Source organism: Nomascus leucogenys, chromosome X (assembly GCF_006542625.1).
Source record: "Nomascus leucogenys isolate Asia chromosome X, Asia_NLE_v1, whole genome shotgun sequence".
NCBI classification, from domain to species: Eukaryota; Metazoa; Chordata; class Mammalia; order Primates; family Hylobatidae; genus Nomascus; species Nomascus leucogenys.
The window spans coordinates 127,506,868-127,517,886 of record NC_044406.1 but is presented as its reverse complement, the minus strand read 5'-3'; the positions used below and the strand labels follow the sequence as shown (position 1 = coordinate 127,517,886).

General features: G+C 41.7%; 1 pseudogene; it reads left to right on the top strand.

Moving 5' to 3' along the window:
- The first annotated feature begins 1,040 nt into the window (after window positions 1-1,040).
- Window positions 1,041-2,645, top strand: LOC115833230 (annotated as a pseudogene).
- The last annotated feature ends 8,374 nt before the right edge of the window (window positions 2,646-11,019 follow it).

Here is an 11,019-nt window from a genome sequence, read left to right as displayed (position 1 = left end):
TGTGGACTTTACTTAATAATGAGGCATCAATGGAGGTCAAATCAACTGTAGCAAACCTGCCATAATAATACAAGATGTAAATAATAGGAGACACTGTGTGTGTGTGTGTGTGTGTGTGTGTGTGTGTGTGTGTGTGTGCACACATGGGGCAGGGCAGGAGGATGGTGTAGATATGTAGGAATTCTCTGTACTTTTGAGGAGGTTTTCTCTTTGTATTTTTGGATTAACAATGCTCTAAAAATGAAGTCTATTCATTTTTTAAAAGATGCAAATGATTTGAACAGACATTTTACCCAAGAGGATACACCCACTGCAAAGAGGCATATAACGTCATTTGTCATTAGGGAGATGCAAACGAAAAACAAAAAAAAATCGGAATGCACACTTATTTGAATGACTACAATCTGACAATCTAAAATGCCAAATGTAAGAGAGGATATGGAACAACGGGAATTCTAACTCCTTGCTAGTTGTGATGAAAAATGATACAGCCACACTTTTAAACTCATATTTTATGGACTTATTCATATGACAAATTGTGAAGGTTAAAACAATGTGAACTGAAAAGAGCGCATAGTTACTAGGAGCTGTGGAGAAATGTAGTGACTGACCTCAAACCAGATGCACATGGGACTTTGAGGGTGATGGAACTGGTCAGTATGATACTTGGGAGGTAGATGTAGGACTCAATGCATTTGCCAAAACACATATAACTTCACGTCATAGTTAAATCTGAAGTGTGTATATTAAAAAATAATCACGAATTGGATTTTTAAAAGGATCCCGGGCTGCTGAACAGATGATGGGTTTTTCTGGGACAAGAATAAGAAAAGAAGCAACAATAAAGAAGCCTTTGACATAGGCTAGGTGAGAGCTGATATTAACTTCACACACAGCAGTAAAGTGGAAGGATTTGGAATGGATTTTAGAAGAAAGGTTGCTGTCTGGACAGAAGAGGGAGGGAGTACAGGCCCTGGGAGGCCCAATCACACTGTGGATGGATGCGATTCTCCCTCTCTTCCACCTTGCAGGTCTCAGGGATGGGAGGGGCTTATTCGGAGGTGAAAGACTCAGATGGCCAGAGGCAGGCAGCCCAGGCAGTTTCAGGAGTCCAGGCGCAGGCCCTAGGAAGGTTGGAAGGGAATGCCCATGGATGGTAGTGCCCCTCCCCTGTCCCTGTGCCTGTGGCCAGCTCTGGAGGACATCAGGGATGCCAGATGTACAACTTTCTGACTTCCATTTTAGGAGTCAGCCAGAGGGGAAGATTTCTCTGAGGAGGGCAGCTTCAGTTAAGCAGAGGGAGAAACCCCAGGGCTGGCCACTCAACGAGAAGAGAACTCTGTGGAAGGACAGTGGCCTCCCACCACGAAGCACCCGGCACTACCCACCTACTCCCAGTTTCTGAGTCTGGGGCTTTGCCTGCCATCTGTGCCCCGAGGTGCTCTCTCACATCCTCCTACAGGTTCCCAGGGAACAAACCCCTTATGAAGACAGGACACCTGTGAGGCCCTAGAGCACCACCTTAAGAGAAGAAGAGCTGTAAGTTGGCCTTTGTCAGAGCCATCATGGGTGAGTTTCTCAGCTGAGGCCACTCATACTGTCCCTCCCCGCCTCATGCCTCTGATATCCCATCCTCCCCATCCCTGCTCAAAGGATGCTACTTCTGAACAAGAGTCATCACGCCTCTCTTCCCAAGCCTTTCCCGCCTCAACTCTGAGCAAGACTTCCAGACCCCAATTCTGATATAGGTCTTCATAGATGCACAGGATTCCACAGAAGAGGAGGAGGAGGAAGCCTTCTCCATTTCCTCTTCCTCTTTCCACTTTTTATTCCCCTCCTGCTCTTCCTCCTCCTCCTCCTCATTCTCTACTCTGATTCTGGATGCTCCAGCGGACGAGGTCATGCCTGCTGCTGGGTTTCCAATTTTTCCCCAGAGTGCTCCCAGGATTCCTCTTCATGATCCTCCCCAGAGACCTCTGAGCTCCTGCTTTTTCTCCTCTTTGTGAGGCCCATTGGATGAGGAGTCCTGCAGACAAAAGGTGGAGGATGCACCTATATGGCATGCCTTGTCATACAGTGAATCCTTGCTCACATATGCACTGGATGAAAAGGTGCCTGAGTTGGTGCAGTTTCTTCTCCTCAAATATCAAATAAAGGAGCCTGTCACAAAGGCTGAGATGCTGACGACTGTCATCAAGAAGTATAAGGACTGCTTTCCTATGATCTTTGGGAAAGCTCATGAGTTCATGGAACTAATGTTTGGCATTGCCCTGACTGAGATGGACACCAACAACCACTCCGGTGTCTTTGAACACACAGTAGAACTCAGCGACCAGGGGAGGCTGAGTGATGGCCAGGGAATGTCCAAGAACCACCTCCTGATTCTTATTCTGAGTGTGGTCTTCATAAAGGGCAGCTGTGCCTCTGTGGAGGTCATTTGGGAAGTGCTGAATTTGATAGGGGTGTATGCTTGGAGGGAGCCCTTCATTTATGGGGAACCCAGGGAGCTCCTCATTATAGATTGGGTGCAGAGAAAGTACCTGGAGTACCAGGAGGTGCCCTACAATGCTCGTCCACATTATGAATTATTGTGAGGTCTAAGAGCCCATTCAGGAATCAGCAAGAGGAAAGTCCTGGAGCTTTAGCCAAGCTATACAGTACCGTTGCTAGTTCCTTTCTATCCTGGTACATGGATGCTTTGAAAGATGTGGAAGGCAGAAACCAGGCCGTAATTGACACCACAGATGAGGCTACTTCCACGGCCAGTGCAAGCCCCAGTATCATGTCCACAAACTTCTGTCCTGAGTCAAGTCTGAGGCTGATTCCCCCTCTGTGTTTGAAGAAGGCAGTCGAGGTTCTAATCAGGGGAGGGCGAGAGTGGAGCTGGAGGGACCACAGTGTTCTTTGTGTCCCTGTTTCACATGAGTGACTTAGAATTTAACATTTTGTGTGTGGGCGGGGGGCAGTATTTTTCAAATGCTTCCCCTTTTGGTTGGCTTAATTCACTTCAGAATCTTAGTTCATGAAAATCGTCACACATGTACTGCTGTTTATCTAGTTAAGAGTAAGGATTTGATAGTTTGTAAGGAAAAAATGAAAACCTTCTGTCTTATGATCTGAAACAGTAGAATGTGGTATTGGGATTGGATTGGAATTTTCTTTGAAATATGAAAGAACTCAGTATTTAAATAGAGGAACAAAATAAAGGATTGTTAATGTTTGACATTCCTCATCCTCTTTATTCTGTTGCTCTTGAAAATTAATATTTTTGTTGGAAGTTCCTTTATTTTTATTTATTATTATTATTATTATACTTTAAGTTTTAGGGTACATGTGCACAATGTGCAGGTTTGTTACATATGTATCCATGTGCCATGTTGGTGTGCTGCACCCATTAACTCGTCATTTACATTAGGTATATCTCCTAATGCTGTCCCTCCCCCCTCCCCCCACCCCATGACGGGCCCCGGTGTGTGATGTTCCTCTCCCTGTGTCCATGTGTTCTCATTGTTCAACTCTCACTTACGAGTGAGAATATGCGGTGTTTGGTTTTCTGCTCATGTGTTCATTTGCTGAGAATGATGCTTTCCAGCTTCATCCATGTCCCTACAAAGGACGTGAACTCATCCTTTTTATGGCTGCATAGTATTCCATGGTGTATATGTGCCACATTGTCTTAATCCAGTCTATGCTATATATCTGGATTTGTTTGGCTTATTCAAGAAAGTAGCAGAATTTAATCTTAATAAAAGCATCAATGACTCCTTTATCTGCTGAACATTATTTCAGCATTTGCTTGTGGAAAGCACTGTTAGTAGTGGGGATACCATCAAAACAAGGTTTATTCCTACCCATAACACGGTATAGTCTAGGTTCAGAAGCCATATCAGGAAGGGTAAGATTTTCTCTATGATCTAAAGAATGAGTTTAAACAGTGGGGAAGTGAGACTTTAGATGGGGCCTTCAAGTAAAAAGGTACTGCGTTAAAGCAGTTCGGGGCTTCAGGAAACTGCAGGTGATTCTGTGGGGGCTGATTGTCATGAGGCTGGGTGGTGGCAGGGCCCAGACTCTCAGAAGGTGAGAGAAAAGCCTGGAATGGAAAACTACTTGTGTAGTTCCCTCTGGGTGGAGGATGAAGCAGAGAGGAGTCTCCACATGGGGAAGTAATGGAAGGTGTTCTGTGGCTGTGTAACTGGTGAGCTTGAACACAGTGCAAGGACGAGGTGATTGATACCCATCATCTGCAAGGGTTTCCTGAGAAATGTGGTGATAATTCCTTGATATGGTGCTCAGAAGCCTCTAGGCTGGCCCTCATTTGCCAGGCCTGGGAGAGCCAGAGCCCATTCCATTGACAGGACTTTTAGTTAGGTTATTTTGAGTGTAATGCGGGCAACTCTAAGCAAGGGCTAGATTTTTAGTGAAGCACAAATAAAAATAGTGGATTGGATGGACAAGCAATGGGGAAAGTGAAAAGGAGTTTGTCCTTGACTCAAAATACGATCTTTCTGTTGCATTCCAGCTGCAGAAGTCTGGCCTTACCGAAATTATACAATATATCCTTTCAGAAAGACAATGTATTAAGTTTTATTTGTGAAGCTGAATTATTGGATGAGTTCTTATTACGTGATGTATTCAGCTACATATTTTCCCAGATTTTTGCGTAATAAAAAGAAGAGCTGAAGTTTTCAAAACATGTAGTGGTAGCCTTTGGGGTTATAATCATATTTGATAACAGTTGCCATTTATCAAGTTCTAATGTATGTCAGAAACTGTGCCACATGCTTTACTCACATTCCATATCTTCCAGCAAATCTACAAGACAGGACTTATCCAACCCATTTTACACATGGAGAACCTGAGGCTCATAGTGCCTTATAATTTCCCCAGGATCACATGGCTAGAATGTGATAGGGCTGGTACTTGATCCCTGGTATGAATTCATCTAGGCCCACACTGTTCCCACTGCCCCCCAGCCTGAGGGAGGCCTTCTGCCTGTTATGTCATTTCTCTTCACACTTCTCAATATCTTTGAGGTGACCTAAAGATGACCCTGTGGCTAAGATATTAGGTTAAGCCTAAACAAGGAAGGTGACACTGAGTGAAATACAATTCAGGACTTCTTGTTGCCTTTCTTTACTTAAAGTCCTCCTGTTGTGAGGCCTAGGTTTCTTGAGAGCTGACTCTGTCCAGGTGTCAGCAGTTGTGTTCAGTCCCAGCTCTTTCTCACATTATAGGACCCTCCTTTTGGCCTTCCCTGCGTGCTCCCTTGTCTAATTCTGGAACCTGGTCTGCTGATCAGCTTGTCACTAAGGCTTCTTCTTGTGAAGGCTGTGGTCTGCTCCCACGGCTATAGCCTGGAGTCACCTGCCCTTCCCCTGCCATAGGCCATTCCTACTCTCTGCAGACATTCCCTGACTGTTCCACCCCTCACCCTGGATCCTCTGTGATAAGAATAGCTCTTTGATGTAAATGTGCATTTTGGACAGTGATGTTTCAATACCTTTCATGGGCATCTTCAACACACTCTCAAAGCATTTCCAAATAAGCTCGTGAGTAGAATTTTATTTGCCACACAATATACTGGTTTTAGGGATGGAATCGTCCTGATATTTGATATTAGTAGGATTTTAAAAAGATATATTATTCAAAACAGGCCACTGAACACATACACAGATGAATGAATTTTCATAGGTGATCCAAAACCCAAGCTTCCCCGTAAACTTTGTAGTTTAGAAAAGACTACAGCAATCACTTTGTAAATAAACAACTACTAGAAGCCGAATTTCTAAAAAACAAAACTACCATAAAATTCTGAAGTCCACCCACGATGTGAACAAGGGTTCCTTGGCGGACATGCTAGCTCTGATGTAAAAAGAAGGCAGTAATGAACTATCCTTCCTCTGTCTCTGTGTAGCTGCACCAAAGGAAACTTCTGGTTTGCAGTGTATCACAGGCACCTGTACAACTGTAGGAATGGTCAGTCATTGGAAGGTAGCAGAGGTTCACAGGGTAAGATATTTAGCATACCTCAAAAGAATGAGAAAATTCTTAGCCTAAACAGATTTTATAGGTTATTAAAACGACAGTGCAGGCCGGGCATGCTGGCTCACTCCTGTAATCCCAGCACTTTGGGAGGCTGAGGCGGGTGCATCACCTGAGGTCAGGGGTTTGAGACCAGCCTGGCCAATATGGTGAAACCCCGTCTCTACTTAAAATACAAAAAAATTAGCCAGGTGTGGTGGTGGGCACCTGGAATCCCAGCTACTCGGGAGGCTGAGACAGGAGCATCACTTGAACCTGGGAGGCTGAGGTTGCAGTTTACCAAGATGGCACCACTGAACTCCAGCCTGGACGACAAGAGGGAGACTCTGTCCCACCAACCCACCAAAAACAATGACAGTGCAGAAAATTGCTATTGAGGAAAAAAGGTGGAGCCCTCCCTGCCAAGAGTTAATAATTGTCTTAAAACTAGATGTAATACTGTATTTGAAATCGCAGTTTCCTAATAGGATCTGAAAATAGTTGGGAGATTTCACGGCAATGTTTGCCTTCCCAGAAACTATTCCAAGAAATGAAGGGACTTATTGTCATAAATGTTCATAGTTGCTTATAATTGAGCAATGTAACGGTTTACGGGAAAGACTACAAGTGCCCATTTCTATCTTGTCTACCTCTCTTTCCTGGGTGGCATATTTGCAGTTAGGGAGGAGCCAGTGAAACAATCCCATGCTTTCTTTTCACTTCAGCAGTTACCATATGTTGTCATGTGGAGCTCAAAGCTGAAAGCAGCTTCGATTCCTGGATCACACGAGAGCCGAGACTCATCGTGTATTTGTTTATTATCCCATAATAAAATACCACAGACTGGGTGGCTTAAACAACAGAAATTTATTGTCTCACATTTCCGGAGACAGAAAATCCAAGATCAAGATGTTGGCTGATTTGATGTATCCTGTGGCTTTGTTCTATGGCTTGTAAATGGCTCTGCCTTCTGACTGAATTCTCACGTGATTGGTACTTGGTATGTGTGTCTGTGTCCTAATTTCCACTTCTTATAAAGACATTAGTTATATTTAATAAGCTCCTACACATATGACCTTATTGTACCTTAATCGCCTCTTCAAAAGTTCTATCTCCGAATACAGTGACATTCTGCAGTACTAGGGTTTAAGACCTTGGATATATGAATTTGGGGGAGGGGCACAGTTCAGCCCATAACACCCCACCAACTCAAATCAGAATTGATGTGCATGAAAGTAACCTTGTTGTGTAAAGCCGTTTACATTTCAGGAATATTTTTCTGTTCCATCAGCTTGCTGTTACTTTATCTGACTACGGCACTGCTCCTCTTCCTGTTTTTAAGTTTACTTCAATATTTTACTTTAAAGAAAATAGTGCATGTGTTCTTGTTGCAAAAACTTCTAAAAATTCATATCAATCACAATTTTCCGCTTTACAAAGTTTCTCTAAAATTCAGCCAACTACTCAGAAGTTGCCGCAATTAACGATGTGGTTTGTAAAAATTAAAAGCTGATTTCAGGCTTTTATACACATAGATGTGCATATATATATATATATATATATATACACATATACATCTATACGTGGGAAATGATGCACATATAGATCTGCCACTTGCCTTTACCACTATTCTAAGTTGATCTGCCTCCTCCCCAAAATCCTATGTTAACCTCAAAATGTGGCATTATTTGGAAACAGGATCATTTTAGAGGCAATCAAGTTAACATGAGGTTATTAATATGGGCCTCAATCCGATATGACTGAAGTCCTTATAAAACGGGGAAATTGGACACAGAGATACATACAGAGATATGATAAAGTGAACAGACACGGGGAGAAGACAGCCATCTACAAGGCAAGGCAAGGAAAGAGGCCTGCAAACCATCCTTCCTTCACAGCCTCAGAAGGAACCAACCTTGCATACACCTTGCTCTTGGACCGTCAGAATCCAAAACGGTGAGACAGTAAATTTCTGTTTATATCACCCAGCTTGTAGTAGTGTGCTATGGCATCCTAACAAACCAACATACTTGCTTATTACAATGGATGCAGAAGATTTCCACGAAAACACATGTAGATTTATGTTACTTTTGTAATAACTCCCTAGAATTCTAATTTATTTCTGTGAAATAACAAACTGAACAAATCTTCTCCTGATGAACATGTATTCATTTCTTCTTTGAGGCTGTAATTAATAGAACTACAGTCAACAACTTTGAACATAAATTCTTGGGCAAATTCATGTCATTTCTTATAGGAAAGTCATATGAATGTGGAAACTGAGTCAAAATAAACAGAGCATGAATATTTTCTATTTTTTAACATGTTGCTGACTTATTTCCCAAAATGTTTCAGCACTTAATTTTCCCCAAAATAAATGTATATGAATACCTTATATTTTCACACACATACTTTATCAATCTTTTGAATTTTGGTCAAACTTATGAGGGCAATCTTTAGGTGACCTTGGGTTTGATCATCTAACTATTTTAGATGCAACACCAAAAGTACCAACCATCTATGAAGAAAGAGATACATTGAATTTCATTAAAATTAACAAATTCTATTCTGCCAAACACATCGCAAAGAGAATGAAAAACAAGCCAGAGACAGGGATAAAAGATTTGTGAAACCAGTAACTGACAAAAGACATACATTAAAATATACACTAAACTCTTAGGATCCAACTGTAAGAAAACAAAAAGTCTGATTTAAAATGGGCAAAAAAAAAAAAAAAATCTGAACAGGCACCTCACCAGAGAATATATATGAATGTCAGGTAAGCATAAGAGAAGATTTTTAACATTATATGTCATTAAGAAATTGCAAATTAAGGCCCAGCACGGTAGCTTGCGCCTGTAATCCCAGCACTTTGGGAGGCCGAGGCGGGTGGATCACAAGGTCAGGAGATCAAGACCATCCTGGCTAACATGATGAAACCCCATCTCTACTAAAAATACAAAAAAGTTAGCTGGCCGTGGTGGCACATGCCTGTGGTCCCAGCTACTCTGGAGGCTGAGGCAGGAGAATCACTTGAACCCAGGAGGCAGGGGTTGCAGTGAGCTGAGATCGCACCACTGCACTCCAGCCTGGGCAACAGAGTGAGACGCCGTCTCAAAAAAAAAAAAAAAAAAAGAAAGAAAGAAATTGTAAATTTGAACAACCAAGGTATAGCACTAGATACTGATGAGAATGGCTGAAATCCATACCACTGAAACAACAAGTTTTGACAAGTACGTGGAGCAGCAGGAACTTTCAGTCATTATTAGTGGAGTGGTATAGATATAGAGGAATCTTGAAAGCATATTGCTAAGTGAAAAGAGAAAATATAAAAATGGTGCATAATTGATGATTCCAACCATATTCTGGAACAGGTAACTGTGGATACAATGAAAAGTTCTGTGGTTTGGGGGCCTCAGAGGAGGTAGGAGTTGGAGGGGGATAGATGAATAGGTGAAGCACACAGGAGATTTGGGATGAGGAAACAATTTTGTATGTTACTGTAAGGGTGAATACTTACCATTATACATTTGCCAAAACCAACATTATGTGCAACACTAAAACTGAGTCTTGATGTAAACTGTGGACTTCAATTAATGATATAGTAATACAGGTCAATCGATCTGGGCAAATGTGCAACATTATGACAAAATGTAAATAATAGGAGCTACTGTGTGTGTGTGTGTGTGTGTGTGTGCAATTGTAGCAAATGTGCAACATTATTACAAAATGTAAATAATGAGAGTTGCTGTGTGTGTGTGTGTTTGTGTGTGTGTGGGCACACACGGGGTGGGGGAGTGGAGATATGTGGGAACTCTGTGTTTCTTAAGTTTGCTCTCTGAATTTTCTGATCAGGAATACTCTAAAAACATCTATTAGTTTTAAAAAGATGCCAAGTATTTGAACAGACACTTCACAAAAGAGAATATACCAATTCCTAAGAGGCATTTGAAAAGATGATCAACATCATCTGCCATTAGGGAAATGCAAATGAAAATCAGAAAATATTCCACTGCACACTTATTAGAATGACTCAAATCCCAAAATCTTAAAATACCAAATGTAATAGAGGATATGGAGCAACACGGATTCTCATTCTTTTCTAGTTAAAATGAAAAATGATACACCAACTCTTTTAGAAGAGAATGTGACATTCTGGGAAAGTCACAACTCTAGGAACTATTATTAAAAACAGAGCATAGCTTCTAAGGGCTTGGGAGGAGTGTAGAGATTGACTTCACAGGGGAATTTTAGGCTGATGGAACTGGTCAGTATGATACTTGGGTGGTAGATACAGGACTCTATGCATTTGTTACAATGCATCTAACTTTACATAATAGTTAAATCTGATGTGTGTAATCTTAGAAAATTAACCATGGTTTGGAATTTTAAAAAAATAATGGCCTGCTGAAAAGACAATGGATTTTGCAGGGATAAAGAAAAACAATAAAGGAAGCAACCATAAGGAAACTGTTGCCATAGTCTAGGGGAGAGATGATGTTAGATTCACCCAAAGCCGTAGTAATGGAGGTTGACTTAAGTAGATGGATTTGGAATGAAATTTAGTAGTCGAGGGAAAAGAAGATGTTGTTGTACTGGATGGGGGTTAAGATAAAGAAATAGAGGCATCCAGCACACACACACACAAAATCTTGCCACCTTTGTTATTAACAAAAATGAAATTAAGCCAAGATTTAGTTCTTACAGTTTATTGTTAGAATTCATGTATGTTTTATAACCTCTCTGACACACACATAAATGTTACTTCTTCCTTAATATCTGGGAATGCCCTCTCCTCCCCCAATCCTGTGATCAACAAATCTACATTCATGGCAACTACGGTAAACCTTCACTGGCAGAGGCCGCATGTTCACTGAAGGCTGCAACTAAAGTGAGGAAAAGGAACTGAAGATGAGTCATTTGGGGCATGTTTGGAGAAGGGTTGCGTTCACTCCTTTTAAAAGCTCTCTGACACTGACCCACTGATTCAATCCCAAG